Consider the following 16060-nt stretch of genomic DNA (forward strand, 5'->3'; position numbering starts at 1 on the left):
ATCCAGCAGGAAAGTTTTTGCCCCAATATTCCTGATCTCAAGACTCACTCTGCTTGGAATAACTTAGGTTACAAGTCCCCCTCCTCAAAGCAATCTAAGTGGCTAGGGGAAGGTATGTGTTCCTTCTCCTGGAGCCTAGAGTGTTACAGGCAGTTTCTGTGGAAATACATGAAACCCTACAGAAAATCAGGAGCCCTTGAAAAGGAAGATGGGACAATGGATGCTAGAGAGGCAAATCAACAAACGTCCACCCTACCAGTCTAGGCTTTTCCCATTTAATACACAGCGGTAAGGAAGATAAAAAGTAGGGTAAGTGGATGGTAAACATAGATGTCCTGATATATTTTTGTAGCATTGGAGAGTCTGTGTCTGTGTGGGGATTTTCCTATGAGATGTGTTAAGCTGAGTAGGCTAAAAGTTAGTTAAAAGATTTATTTCCTAAAGCACTTAGTTATCCTGAGTTCCAGAAGCAAAAGAAGACCAGGAGACACTTTAACACCAAAACTTGTCCAACAGTTGTGCAGAAGACAATGCTTTCCCCTGTTTCCTATGCATAATCAAAGCTAGGTAATGGCAGTGTCTTGACTAATAACTAAGAGGCTGACTCTTGCTTGGTTCTGGCACCAAATGCTTTACATTCATTTAATGCTTACAAATACTATGATTACCATCTCCATTTCACAGATGAAGAAACTGAGGATCAAAGACATTAAATGATTTAGCCAAGCTTACTCAGGATAGGAATGCAGGTCCATTTCAGAGTGTATGCTCTTAACAGTGTGCCATCTGTCTTGGGTTGCTGTTGCTCAGTCACTAAGTCATGTCCAACTCTTTGCAACCCCATGAACTGCAGCAAGCCAGGCTTCTCTGTCCATCACTATCTCCCTGAGTTTGCTCAAACTCATGTCCATTGAGTCAGCGATGACATCCAACCACCTCATCCTCTGTCACCCCCTTCCCCTCTTTCCCTCAATTTTTCCCAGCATCAGGGTCTTTTCCAGTTAGTCAGTTCTTTGCATCAAATGGCCAAAGTATTTAAGCTTTAGCTTCAGCATCAGTCCTTCCAATAAACTCAGGATTGAGTTCCTTTAGGATTGACTGGTTTGATCTCCTTGCTGTCCAAGGGACTCTCAAGAGTCTTCTCTAGTACCGCAGTGGTCTTAGGTGGTCAATGGCAAATTCTGCTACTGCGTAGCTTTCATGGAGACTTGTGCCATCAGCTTGTTATAAATCAAAACCCTTATTTTATCATAATGCACACCTTGTAGAAAAGAACAAAGTCTTGGAGCCCCTAGAATCCAACTTCAGACGCTTCCACTATTTTCATGCTTTCAAGAAAGTAGCAGGGTTCTGAGACCCACAGATTTGTGTTCAAATCCTGACTTTGCTACTTACCAGCTGTTTGACTTTTAACAAGTCAATTAATGAGCCTTGTAAGCCTAATCTTCTTTATCTGTAAAATGTAGATATTACCTGCCCTCAGATTATCTGAAACATAAAGAGGCATAGGCTAGCACACAGAAAATGATCAGTAATTATTAGCAGTTTTTTCCTCCTCTAATATCACGTCTTTCATCTCTCCACTTCCTTTGACTATGGTTGTACCTATTTAATGATAGGAAGCTCAGAACATGTTTGCAGGGTCTTCTTTCTTAATATGTATTCCTTCTCAGAACTCTGAATGACTCTACACACCAAACAGGGCAATTTTATTTAAAAGCTATAATTCTTGCTGAAGTTTTAAGAATTTTTTTCCTATTGCTGGAATGGTGGACCACAAAATAATGTAACTTTTTTTCATTAAACCCCTTGGGCTTGTTCTTTAAATGGATTTACATGCTCTTTTGCAGAAAGGGAGTAGTACAGCTCATTTAAAAGGGGATCCTTTTGAGCAAGAAGAAAGGTTGGTGGCTTATTCAGGACTTAATGAGTTAGCTTTAGTATGTAAGCTAATTAGTAAACCCAAATTTCCAGGGCAAGGAGCTAAGAGACGTAGCCAGGTACTTAAAAAAATGCCTCTGGAAAAAGCACATCATTGGGAAATCATGCTGTTGATAGATGTTAATCACTTTCCCTTCTAGTTTCTGCCAAATTTTGGAGCACAGAAAATAATTTAATTTTGTTATATTTTGTTTTGCTATGTTTCTCCTGAGCTAGATGGGAGGAAACTGAGCAACTGACTACTTAATCAGATCCATGAGCATTAGTGACTAGGGATGCCCATGGGTGCTTTCTCAAAGGGGAAGACACTTCAGGCAGAATAAAACCTGGTGGATATGGTCACCTCTAAAGTTAACCCCAGAGTCCTCTTGGCAGCAGCTTCACCAAATTGCAGGCATGACACCTGGAAGGAAATTAACAGACTTTCCACAAAAGGATGAGCATCACAGCAGGGCCACAGGAAGTAGATCAGAAGAGCTGAGTTTATACCTCTGTGTTCTAAACGCCAAGTGGTATGTGTGAATGAAGCTGGGTCCTTGCGGTGGACTTTGATGTGCTGCCAACATGAAAATGAACAGAATCAGAGAGCAGTTTAGAAACTATTACCAGGAGAACTTTCTCCTGGAGAATTAATAAGTGGGAAATGTGCAATTAGAAATCTTATTATGAGAGGGGAGGAGCCAAGATGGCGGAGGAGTAGGACTGGGAGAACATTTTCTCCCCCACAAATTCATCAAAAGAGCATTTAAACATCAAGTAAATTCAACAAAACAACTTCTGAATGCCGGCAGAGGACATCAGGCACCCAGAAAAGCAACCCAACTCTTCGAAAGGAGAGAGAAGAAATACAGCTCCACCCACCAGAACACCGACACAAGCTTCCCTAACCAGGAAATCTTGACAAGCCACCTGTACAAAGCCACACACAGTGAGGAAACGCCACAATAAAGAGAACTCCACAAACTGCCAGAATACAGAAAGGACACCCCAAACTCAGCAATTTAAACAAGATGAAGAGACAGAGGAATACTCAGCAGATAAAGGAACAGGATAAATGCCCACCAAACCAAACAAAAGAGGAAGAGATAGGGAATCTACCTGATAAAGAATTCCGAATAATGATAGTGAAATTGATCCAAAATCTTGAAACTAAAATGGAATCACAGATAAATAGCCTGGAGACAAGGATTGAGAAGATGCAAGAAAGGTTTAACAAGGACCTAGAACAAATAAAAAAGAGTCAATATATAATGAATAATGCAATAAATGAAATTAAAAACACTCTGGAGGCAACAAATAGTAGAATAACAGAGGCAGAAGATAGGATTAGTGAATTAGAAGATAGAATGGTAGAAATAAATGAATCAGAGAGGATAAAAGAAAAACGAATTAAAAGAAATGAGGACAATCTCAGAGACCTCCAGGACAATATTAAACGCTACAACATTCGAATCATAGGGGTTCCAGAAGAAGAAGACAAAAAGAAAGACCATGAGAAAATACTTGAGGAGATGATAGTGGAAAACTTCCCTAAAATGGGGAAGGAAATAATCACCCAAGTCCAAGAAACCCAGAGAGTCCCAAACAGGATAAACCCAAGGCGAAACACCCCAAGACACATATTAATCAAATTAACAAAGATCAAACACAAAGAACAAATATTAAAAGCAGCAAGGGAAAAACAACAAATAACACACAAGGGAATTCCCATAAGGATAACAGCTGATCTTTCAATAGAAACTCTTCAAGCCAGGAGGGAATGGCAAGACATACTTAAAATGATGAAAGAAAATAACCTACAGCCCAGATTATTGTACCCAGCAAGGATCTCATTCAAGTATGAAGGAGAAATCAAAAGCTTTTCAGACAAGCAAAAGCTGAGAGAATTCTGCACCACCAAACCAGCTCTCCAACAAATACTAAAGGATATTCTCTAGACACGAAACACAAAAACAGTGTATAAACTCGAACCCAAAACAATAAAGTAAATGGCAACGGGATCATACTTATCAGTAATTACCTTAAACGTAAATGGGTTGAATGCCCCAACCAAAAGACAAAGACTGGCTGAATGGATACAAAAACAAGACCCCTACCTATGTTGTCTACAAGAGACCCATCTCAAAACAGGGGACACATACAGACTGAAAGTGAAGGGCTGGAAAAAGATTTTCCATGCAAATAGGGACCAAAAGAAAGCAGGAGTAGCAATACTCATATCAGATAAAATAGACTTTAAAACAAAGGCTGTGAAAAGAGACAAAGAAGGTCACTACATAATGATCAAAGGATCAATCCAAGAAGAAGATATAACAATTATAAATATATATGCACCCAACACGGGAGCACCACAGTACGTAAGACAAATGCTAACAAGTATGAAAGGAGAAATTAACAATAACACAATAATAGTGGGAGACTTTAATACCCCACTTACACCTATGGATAGATCAACTAAACAGAAAATTAACAAGGAAACACAAACTTTAAAGGATACAATAGACCAGTTAGACCTAGTTGATATCTATAGGACATTTCATCTCAAAACAATGAATTTCACCTTTTTCTCAAGCGCACATGGAACCTTCTCCAGGATAGATCACATCCTGGGCCATAAAGCTAGCCTTGGTAAATTCAAAAAAATAGAAATCATTCCAAGCATTTTTTCTGACCACAATGCAGTAAGATTAGATCTCAATTACAGGAGAAAAACTATTAAAAATGCCAACATATGGAGGCTGAACAACACGCTGCTGAATAACCAACAAATCACAGAAGAAATCAAAAAAGAAATCAAAATTTGCATAGAAACGAATGAAAATGAAAACACAACAACCCAAAACCTGTGGGACACGGTAAAAGCAGTCCTAAGGGGAAAGTTCATAGCAATACAGGCACACCTCAAGAAACAAGAAAAAAGTCAAATAAATAACCTAACTCTACACCTAAAGCAACTAGAAAAGGAAGAAATGAAGAACCCCAGGGTTAGTAGAAGGAAAGAAATCTTAAAAATTAGAGCAGAAATAAATGCAAAAGAAACAAAAGAGACCATAGCAAAAATCAACAAAGCCAAAAGCTGGTTCTTTGAAAGGATAAATAAAATTGACAAACCATTAGCCAGACTCATCAAGAAACAAAGGGAGAAAAATCAAATCAATAAAATTAGAAACGAAAATGGAGAGATCACAACAGACAACACAGAAATACAAAGGATCATAAGAGACTACTATCAACAATTATATGCCAATAAAATGGACAACGTGGAAGAAATGGACAAATTCTTAGAAAAGTACAACTTTCCAAAACTCGACCAGGAAGAAATAGAAAATCTTAACAGACCCATCACAAGCACGGAAATTGAAACTGTAATCAAAAATCTTCCAGCAAACAAAAGCCCAGGTCCAGACGGCTTCACAGCTGAATTCTACCAAAAATTTAGAGAAGAGCTAACACCTATCCTGCTCAAACTCTTCCAAAAAATTGCAGAGGAAGGTAAACTTCCAAACTCATTCTATGAGGCCACCATCACCCTAATACCAAAACCTGACAAAGATCCCACAAAAAAGAAAACTACAGGCCAATATCACTGATGAACATAGATGCAAAAATCCTTAACAAAATTCTAGGAATCAGAATCCAACAACACATTAAAAAGATCATAAACCATGACCAAGTGGGCTTTATCCCAGGGATGCAAGGATTCTTCAATATCTACAAATCAATCAATGTAATACACCACATTAACAAATTGAAAAATAAAAACCATATGATTATCTCAATAGATGCAGAGAAAGCCTTTGACAAAATTCAACATCCATTTATGATAAAAACTCTCCAGAAAGCAGGAATAGAAGGAACATACCTCAACATAATAAAAGCTATATATGACAAACCCACAGCAAACATTATCCTCAATGGTGAAAAACTGAAAGCATTTCCTCTAAAGTCAGGAACAAGACAAGGGTGCCCACTTTCACCATTACTATTCAACATAGTTTTGGAAGTTTTGGCCACAGCAATCAGAGCAGAAAAAGAAATAAAAGGAATCCAAATTGGAAAAGAAGAAGTAAAACTCTCACTATTTGCAGATGACATGATCCTCTACATAGAAAACCCTAAAGATTCCACCAGAAAATTACTAGAAATAATCAATGACTATAGTAAAGTTGCAGTATATAAAATCAACACACAGAAATCCCTTGCATTCCTATACACTAATAATGAAAAAACAGAAAGAGAAATTAAGGAAACAATTCCATTCACCATTGCAACAGAAAGAATAAAATACTTAGGAATATATCTACCTAAAGAAACTAAAGACCTATATATAGAAAACTATAAAACACTGGTGAAAGAAATCAAAGAGGACACTAATAGATGGAGAAATATACCATGTTCATGGATTGGAAGAATCAATATAGTGAAAATGAGTATACTACCCAAAGCAATTTATAGATTCAATGCAATCCCTATCAAGCTACCAACAGTATTCTTCACAGAACTAGAACAAATAATTTCACAATTTGTATGGAAATACAAAAAACCTCGAATAGCCAAAGCGATCTTGAGAAAGAAGAATGGAACTGGAGGAATCAACCTACCTGACTTCAGGCTCTACTACAAAGCCACAGTTATCAAGACAGTATGGTACTGGCACAAAGACAGAAATACAGATCAATGGAATAAAATAGAAAGCCCAGAGATAAATCCACGCACCTATGGACACCTTATCTTTGACAAAAGAGGCAAGAACATACAATGGATTAAAGACAATCTCTTTAACAAGTGGTGCTGGGAAATCTGGTCAACCACTTGTAAAAGAATGAAACTAGAGCACTGTCTAACACCATACACAAAAATAAACTCAAAATGGATTAAAGATCTGAACATAAGACCAGAAACTATAAAACTCCTAGAGGAGAACATAGGCAAAACACTCTCTGACATACATCACAGCAGGATCCTCTATGACCCACCTCCCAGAATATTGGAAATAAAAGCAAAAATAAACAAATGGGACCTAATTAACCTTAAAAGCTTCTGCACATCAAAGGAAACTATTAGCAAGGTGAAAAGACAGCCTTCAGAATGGGAGAAAATAATAGCAAATGAAGCAACGGACAAACAACTAATCTCAAAAATATACAAGCAACTCCTACAGCTCAACTCCAGAAAAATGAACGACCCAATCAAAAAATGGGCTGAAGAACTAAATAGACATTTCTCCAAAGAAGACATACAGATGGCTAACAAACACATGAAAAGATGCTCAACATCACTCATTATCAGAGAAATGCAAATCAAAACCACTATGAGGTACCATTTCACACCAGTCAGAATGGCTGCGATCCAAAAGTCTACAAGCAATAAATGCTGGAGAGGGTATGGAGAAAAGGGAACCCTCTTACACTGTTGGTGGGAATGCAAACTAGTACAGCCACTATGGAGAACAGTGTGGAGATTCCTTAAAAAACTGGAAATAGAACTGCCTTATGATCCAGCAATCCCACTGCTGGGCATACACACTGAGGAAACCAGAATGGAAAGAGACACGTGTACCCCAGTGTTCATCGCAGCACTGTTTATAATAGCCAGGACATGGAAGCAACCTAGATGTCCATCAGCAGATGAATGGATAAGAAAGCTGTGGTACATATACACAATGGAGTATTACTCAGCCATTAAAAAGAATACATTTGAATCAGTTCTAATGAGATGGATGAAACTGGAGCCTATTATACAGAGTGAAGTAAGCCAGAAGGAAAAACAGCAATACAGTATACTAACGCATATATATGGAATTTAGAAAGATGGTAACAATAACCCGGTGTACGAGACAGCAAAAGAGACACTGATGTATAGAACAGTCTTATGGACTCTGTGGGAGAGGGAGAGGGTGGGAAGATTTGGGAGAATGACATTGAAACATGTAAAATATCATGTAAGAAACGAGTTGCCAGTCCAGGTTCGATGCACGATACTGGATGCTTGGGGCTAGTGCACTGGGACGACCCAGAGGGATGGTATGGGGAGGGAGGAGGGAGGAGGGTTCAGGATGGGGAACACATGTATACCTGTGGTGGATTCATTTTGATATTTGGCAAAACTAATACAATTATGTAAAGTTTAAAAATAAAATAAAATTTAAAAAAAAATCTTATTATGAGAGAACAGGCCAGTAAAAGTCTGCCTTGTTTAGAACACAGAATTTTAATTCAGTTACTAAGCTGAAACATATGATATTGCTATTTCATAGGTTAAAAATGGTTCAAAATCAGAAATTTTCTGTGGCTCAATCTAGTATCATTTAGGCATTTTATAAAGGGGAAGATGATGGACACTGAATGATACTTTTGACCACTATTATATGTCAAGAACTCAACTAAGTAAAAAATATATATATATTAAATATATTCATAAAATATTATTTAATGGTATCACAACTCTAAGATCAGTATCAGTATCTTCGTTTTCAGAAGAGAAAGCTAAGGAGCAGAGGAGGTGAAATATAATAACTTGCTTGGGGTCATGCAGAGTTGGGTTGCAGACAAACTCTGGGGCCATGCTACCAAAAACCAATGGTGAATCCTCAGTAGTGCTGGAGAGTGCACATCCCTCCATCCTCCTTGAACCCGCTTCTTTTTTTTTTTTTTTAATTTATTTTATTTTTTAACTTTACAATATTGTATTAGTTTTGCCATATATCAACATGAATCCGCCACAGGTATACACACTGAGGAAACCAGAATTGAACCAGCTTCTTAATTTGCTCTTTCTTGGCCACCTCCTATCTCACTGGCCACACACTCACTGGGATCTCTTCGTCTTCCCAACCTACAAGCATGCAGTGGGTCCAGAGTTTCAGTCTCAGCTCCACTCTTTATTTATACACTAACTTCCCAGATTATTGTATCCAGTCCCCTATTTTTTAAATACCAGCTATTTACTGATGACCCAAATTCAAATCTTCAGAAGCCCAATATCTCCTCTGAACTCCAGACTAGTACATCTAACCAACTACTTGCCTTCTTCACATAGAAATCCAATAAACAAACTGAACCTAATACACCAGAAACTAAACTCTAGATCTCCACACCCACTACCCACAAACACTAATTCTTTATCTGTTTTCCTGATCTTGCATTGCAGGCGGACACTTTACCATTTGAGCCACCAGGGAAGCCCTTTCCTGATCTGAGAAAATGACAGTTCTGTACTTCCTTCCACATAGGCCAAAACAACCAGAGAGGAGGTATTTCTGACTTCTCTGTTTCTCTAATAGCTCACATCTAATCCATCAGCAGATCCCAAAGTTTCTACCTTCAGGTTAGGTAGAATGCTGAATTGAAACACATCTCATGATCCTGCTATACAATAATCCAAGCCATCATCATCTCTCACTGGACTTTTACAAAAGCCTCCTAACTCGTCTCCCCATTTCCACCTTTATCACTCTCCAATCTGATTGTAGAGCAGCCGAAGTGATCTTTGTAAAACATAAATTAAATCATGCCATTCTTTGCTCCAAACCCTACACTGGCCTTCTATCACATTCAAAAAACATCCTCCAAAGTCTTCCCCAGGGCTTACACTTCATTGACATGACCCCGACTACTTTTCTACTCTTGCGTCGTAGATCAAAGCTAGCCACTTCCCACTGAGAGGTGAAATCTATTTTCCCTCCCCTTGAATCTGAATATGGCACAACCACAAGTATGATGGAAATGACCCTTTGCCACTTCTAGGTCCAAGACTTTTAGAAGACTAGTAGCTTTTACTGGCAGCATCATATCTGAGAGTCCTGAGCCACCACATAAGAAGTCCAATGCCCTCAGACCACCAGATTACATGGCAGCAACACAGCCATCAGCAGGCAATCCAGTCAATAACCACAACTGAGATCCCAGGTGTCAATGGCAGCCATGTAGGTAAGCCAGTTTGTCTTTCCAGCCCAGTCAAACTTTCTGATGTCTGCATGCCTAAATGTTACTTGAGTATAACCACATGAGAGACCCTAAGGAAAAACTACCCACCCAAGCCCAGAATCTTAGATGATGATACTTGTTTTAATCCACTGTTAGTTTGCTATGCTAACTATGTGTGCTGTGTGCTTATTCGCTCAGTCGTGTCTGAAACTTTGGGAACCCATGGACTGCAAGCTGCCAGGCACCTCTGTCCATGGGGATTCTCCAGGCAAGAATACTGGAGTGGGTTGCCATGCCCTCCTCCAGGGAATCTTCCTAACCCAGGGATCATCTCCCACACTGCAGGCAGATTCTTTTATGGTCTGAGCCACCAGGAGAACTAACTATATATAGCTAATTAACTGGAACACCACTTCCTACCCTTCTCTCCCTTGTTCCCTCCATTGCAGCCACATTGACCTACTTGCTATTCCTCTAACATACCAGACATGTTACTACCTCCAGTCTTTATACCGGCTTTCCCTGTATGTGGCATGCTCTTCTTTCAGACACTCACATGGATTCACTCAGAGCTCTGCTCAAACAAGAGAGGGCTTCTCTGATGAATTAATCTAAAATACTACCCTATCACTCTGTCTCTTATCAAGCTTTATTTTTCTTCCAAGTATTTCATATTAACATTTTAGACTTATTACTTTCTTCCTACTAAGAAAATGAAAAATTTGCAATTACAATAATACTGACAGCTTTCATCTGAAGCTCCTTCTCTATTGCCTGGAGAATAGACATGTAGACATTGGCTGAATGAATGAATTCAATTATACAGTGCAAAGCACTCTCCCGTGCTTTACACTAGTATGCAGAGGAAGAGACGGGGCAAAGGAAGAAAATGCAGGTGGTGCAGACACACAAAAAGGCAATTACACAAAGAAGGGCTATTTCTCCTTCTTTGAAAATCCTCACCTAAACTCCTGTCTTTCTTTTGAGCCTTACTACTGGGGCTGTTATCAATTTGTTTGTTGTCTCCATTAATCTGAGGTGACTAAATTCAAGTGCATATTTACTTCACATTCATAAAGAAATGAATGTGAAGTGTTGGCCGGGCAAGTGTTGGCGGGACAGCTTATGGCAGAGAGAGAAACTAAGAAGTTCAGCCTCAGGGTCTGTCACCAGTGAGACCTCCACAAATCATGATGTTTTAATACTTTCAAGAAAGTAGCAGGGTTCTGGGATCCCACAAAGCTCTATTCAAATACTGATTTTACTACTTACTGGCTGTTTGACCTTTGACAAACAATTAACTGTTGTGAGCTTCACCTTTTTTACCTACAAAATATATCCAAAATGGCCTAAAAGATAAATATACAGGTATTATAAGTACACTGACCAGAGTTCCAGTTCTTATCCATCCTCTTCCTTAAACTCTCAGTCCCTCAGTTTTCTCTTTGGTGAAATAATAATAACAATCCTTTTTAAAATGCTGGTGTGAAAATTATATGAGACCAGGAAAGTGAAATAACAATAGCTAGCATTTAGTTAGCATGATGCTACATCCTGGATCTCACAACATCCTCTGTCCTAACCAACACTGACCATATTAGGTAGGTACTAACCCTATCCTTTGCCCCAAATCACAGAGTTAACTAGCACAAATGGAGTGGGATTTAAACCCAGGCCAGTCTAGAGCCCAAGCTCTTAAGCATTCTATTCTGTAGCTTCTCCTGGAAGCTTAGATCAGTATCTGGTACATAATTACATTCTTAAAAAAAATAACTATTTCAACTACTGCTAATACTATATATCATCATGATCATAACGATCATCATTTTCATGCTCATGTTAGTGTCCACAGACACTTTTCTTACCCACAGAAGAAAATTTCAGAGTCTTGCATCTGATAAGCCTGAGCTAAAAGTTTGCCCCTACTTGCTAAGTTATAAACCCAGACACTGAACAAAACTCCTCAGTGACCCTGACTATAAGAAAACGGGTCAGGCAGAGGGGGGAAAGCATAGCTGTGGCAGTGACAAGCAGGCACTGGGTCATGTTAGCTTCATACAGCCAATGGTGCCTGTCTCTTTTCAACTCTGTAATTACCTTTAGTAACTGGAACCTGGCCACGATGGCAATGTTTACACCACAGAAATCAGCAAACCCAACCAATCAAAGCTCTGTTTCTCCCCAAAGAGAGCTGGTTGTTAAACACTTGCCAGTCTATTTGAAGTCAGATAGACATGAGTTTGAATCCTCATGCGATCAAGTGGGATCTTGCAAATTAATTAACTTCTTTGAGTCTTATTTTCCTCACATCTATAACAGCAATAATAGATACCTAATGGATTGTTCTAAAAATTAAATGATGTACCATGTGTAAAGCTCTTTAGAATATCTGACACTTATCAGTCACTCTCTAAGCGAGTGTGACTACTTTGACACAATTTTTGTTAGTTTTATTATTTGTGTGACAGCAATTCTGTTAGTTTTACTATTTGCATTACAATAAATACAAGTGGATGGCAAAGAATATGGTATAAATAAGAATATACAAGTACCAACTCAACAATGTACAATTCACCAGGGTTGGTTTCACCCTTCTAGAAACTGTTCTAGTCATATCCCAGCTCAAAAGATTGGAACTTAAGTGCTTCCTACACTCTGCTCAAGTAATGCCTTCTTATTTGGATTCAATTCTTATGTTACAAGCCCCTGCCCGCACCATTCAGTCAGGGTCAGGGTGAACCTTACCTAATTAACAGTGGCATAATCAAAACAAATATTGTTTCATTTCCCCATGACATGATTCTCATATGCATTCAAGGTTGGGCCTGCTCCTGATGAGTAACCAGAGGGCAAATCGCAAAATCACCAGCCATTTGAGCTGGAAATTATTGTGTACTCCTTGTACTCGCTTTGCCGATGGGGAGACTGAGTACTTAGGTGACCTGCCCGCTAGAAATAGATTGCTCTAGATCACGGATTGTAAATTGTAAGAGATAAAGGATGCAAAGCAGAGAGCCAAATGTTTATCGACCTCTCTCTCCACTGTCCCCGAGACCTCGTCCACCACCTGTCCATTGCCATGGCCAGGTTTCACTGTGTCCGATTACATACCATAGAAATTTAATGATTTGGCAGTGTGTGCGTGTCCATCCCAATCTCCCTAGCTATCTCTTCCCCTCAACCTTTCCCCGCCCCACCCCAGAAACCATAAATCTGTTCTCTAAGTCTGTGAGGATCTTTCTGTTTTGTAAGTAAGCTTATTTGTATTGTTTCTTTTTAGATTTTACACATAAGGGATGTCATATGATAGTTCTCCTTCTCTGTCTGACTTCACAGTGTGACCATCTCTAGGTTCATCCATGATGCTGCTATATTTAAAATGGATAAACAAGGACCTTCTGTATAGTACACGGAACTTTGCTCAATGTTACGTGGTGCCCTGGATGGGAGGGGAGTTTGGAGGAGAGTGGATACATGTATATGTTTGGCTGAGTCCTTTCACCGTTCACCTGAAACTATCATATTGTTAATCGGCTATACCTCAATACGAAATAAAAAGTTTAAAAAAGAAATTGAACAATTTAATGATGTTCTTTATTCTCCAGTAGAGCTACTGCATTTTATTAAATTCAACAGTTCCAGATCTAGAATGACCAAGGGTACTACTCAGCTCACTCTTTGAAAACTTTAATGGCTGTATGAATTGAGGGACACCTGAACACTCTGAACACTCATACCTCTCAAGATGCCCCAGCTTTATCCTGTAGCTCCCGTTAGAGAATCATAGGATGCAGTAGCAAATTAGAGGTTCTCAGAAGCCTCACAGTACAGACATCTTTTAAAACTTTTTATTAATCATATGCTTATTTTTAATTAGATCAATGTTTCCCAAGTTTTTTTTTTTTTAAACTACAGAACTCCCTTTGTGCTGTATAACTGTTAATCTTAGAGTATTCAGTATAAGACCAATCTGATAAAAGCTGATCTAGTCCAACCCCACAAGTTAAGAGAAGAAACTGAATTTCTGGGTAATGATCCAGCTCTTTCGCCTCCCATTCCTTGCCACAGCCACTCCTTAGTGACTTCTCAATATGCAAATAGCCTACTTGATTTTCCCAGGGACCCACACTAGCCCCATTCTAATCCAGTGTGCTAATGAGCAGCTGAAGAGCAAATCCAAAGAAGTGATTCAGTTAGGAGGCAAACCAGAGAGGAACTTAAATAGGAAGGAAGACCAACAAAGATGAAAAAAGAAAAAGTGCCTAGCACACAATAGGTACGCAACAAATAATACCTGACTAATCTATACTGAGTTCATAAAGGAAGCAGATTCATTCACGTACTCAGCACGTATATACTTAATGCTAACTACATGCTACCACATGTTTGGGTCCTGGGGATACAGCAGTGAATAAACAAAATCCCTACCTTCATGAAACATCCAATTTAATCATATGACAAGATCCCAGCATGTTAGAGTCAGAAGTCAGCTTATCTCCTGCAGCCCAACCCTCTAACTGTTAACAGAAATTCAGATCCAAAGAGAAAAAATTCCCCCAAGGTCACCCAAGAAGTTAGCAGCAAAGCTGGAATTTAAACTCTGGTTTCCTGACCATAAATTCAGTGCTTACCCACCACACCAGCCTGCCTAAATTAAGACTATTTGATATCATAATCTTTAAGGGAAGTCATGGTGCCATAAATCATCATTAAATGACAGAGACATAAATATTGTAGTCTTGACCCCAGTTTAGCATCTAAACATTCTTACGAATATCAGGTCTTGGCCAACGTTTTTGGCTTACTAGAGTAAGTAATTATATTACTTTAAGAAACCAAATTCAATTAACCAAAGCTCAGGGATTATGAAGACTAGAGAAGACAGAAAGGGGACTATCACTTTGTGTTCTTTCCAAATAGGTGATCAGGAAATGAGAAGTGGAAAGGGCATGGGTTTTGGAATCAAGTTGAGTTTTCAATCCCAGTTTTGCCTTCAGTTAGTTGTACAACCACAGGAAACCCACACTTAATGAGGAAACTCACACTCAATTTCCCCACTTGCAAAATGAATTCTCACAGAGCTTTATGGGGATTCTATGACATAGGTATGTGGTGTATTAAGGGCTAAAAAAGTAGTCATTCCTTATGCCTCCACACACCTTTTCTTTTGAAGGTAAATTCCCTTTCTTGAAGACTTGCTAATGAACTATAAAATGTTCAAATAGTTTGGTGAAACATAATAATGTAATCATCTGATAAAGTCTGAGGAAAATGCCCCTAAACTCATGGTGTGCACAACAGGTCTGGAATTTGGATTCTTTTCATTTGGTGGAGTTTTCATATTTTCAGCCTTTGGTCAGACTTAAATTCCAGTTGGGACTACCTCACCTAATATTTTGGCACTTTCCCTAGTCACAGTTGGAAGCCAGAAGTAAAGATATATGTGAAATGAAAAAATAATGAAAACCAAAAGTCAATATCTTTCTACGTTTTCTTTTTCCTTTAGTGGGATAAAAAAAATTTTAAGGCAGACCTATTTGACTTCCAATCAAAGCCTGGGATCAAGTTTTCATTCTACAAACCTTTTCCCATGCTCTAATTTGACAGGGTTCTGCCTACCCTACACCAGCCACATTTTTTAAGCCTAAGAGATCCTTTTGCAGGTAATGTCTTATCAAGACCAATGACCCTTGTGACTCTCTGGTTATGTCTTTGGACACATACATGCACACAGGTCTTGCTAGAGCTGAGAAAAAAATAAAAACGTTTGTTTGTTGTCAATGTCATGTGCTTCAATATTGGTACCAACACAATCATACCAGAGACACAGTCATCTGAATCCATACTGTAATTAGCATCAAGATTTTGTAATATCCCTCAGCCAAACTGTATATCTACAGCTTAGCTCCCTTTCAATTTAGCAGAGCAGTCACTATCTATTTTCCCTGCCATGCCTGAAAGAAATCATCCTTTATTTCTGGCAGAAGCAAAGACAAGATAGAGAGGTTAATCAGGGACTGGACATACACAAGAATTCTAGCACTTGTGTGTTCCATAAAGTGAACTGATAAAACACTTGTTCAGTCACTCAGTCATGTCTGACTCTGCGACCCCATAGACTGCAGCAGGCCAGGCTTCCCTGTCCTTCACCATTTCCTGGAGCTTGCTCAAACTCATGTCCATTGAGTCAGTGA

The 16060-nt window shown here is 38.9% G+C and overlaps 1 long non-coding RNA gene across 13 annotated transcripts in view; it reads right to left on the reverse strand.

The window, feature by feature from the left end:
• The window catches only part of LOC147367752 (uncharacterized), a 604096-nt gene that overhangs the window by 380333 nt on the left and 207703 nt on the right, over window positions 1-16060 (reverse strand). The gene's annotated exons all lie outside the window — the stretch shown is intronic.

This window comes from Bos grunniens, chromosome 8 (genome assembly GCF_055505025.1).
Source record: "Bos grunniens cultivar Pamir isolate PY7600 chromosome 8, Bosgru_T2T1.0, whole genome shotgun sequence".
NCBI lineage: Eukaryota > Metazoa > Chordata > Mammalia > Artiodactyla > Bovidae > Bos > Bos grunniens.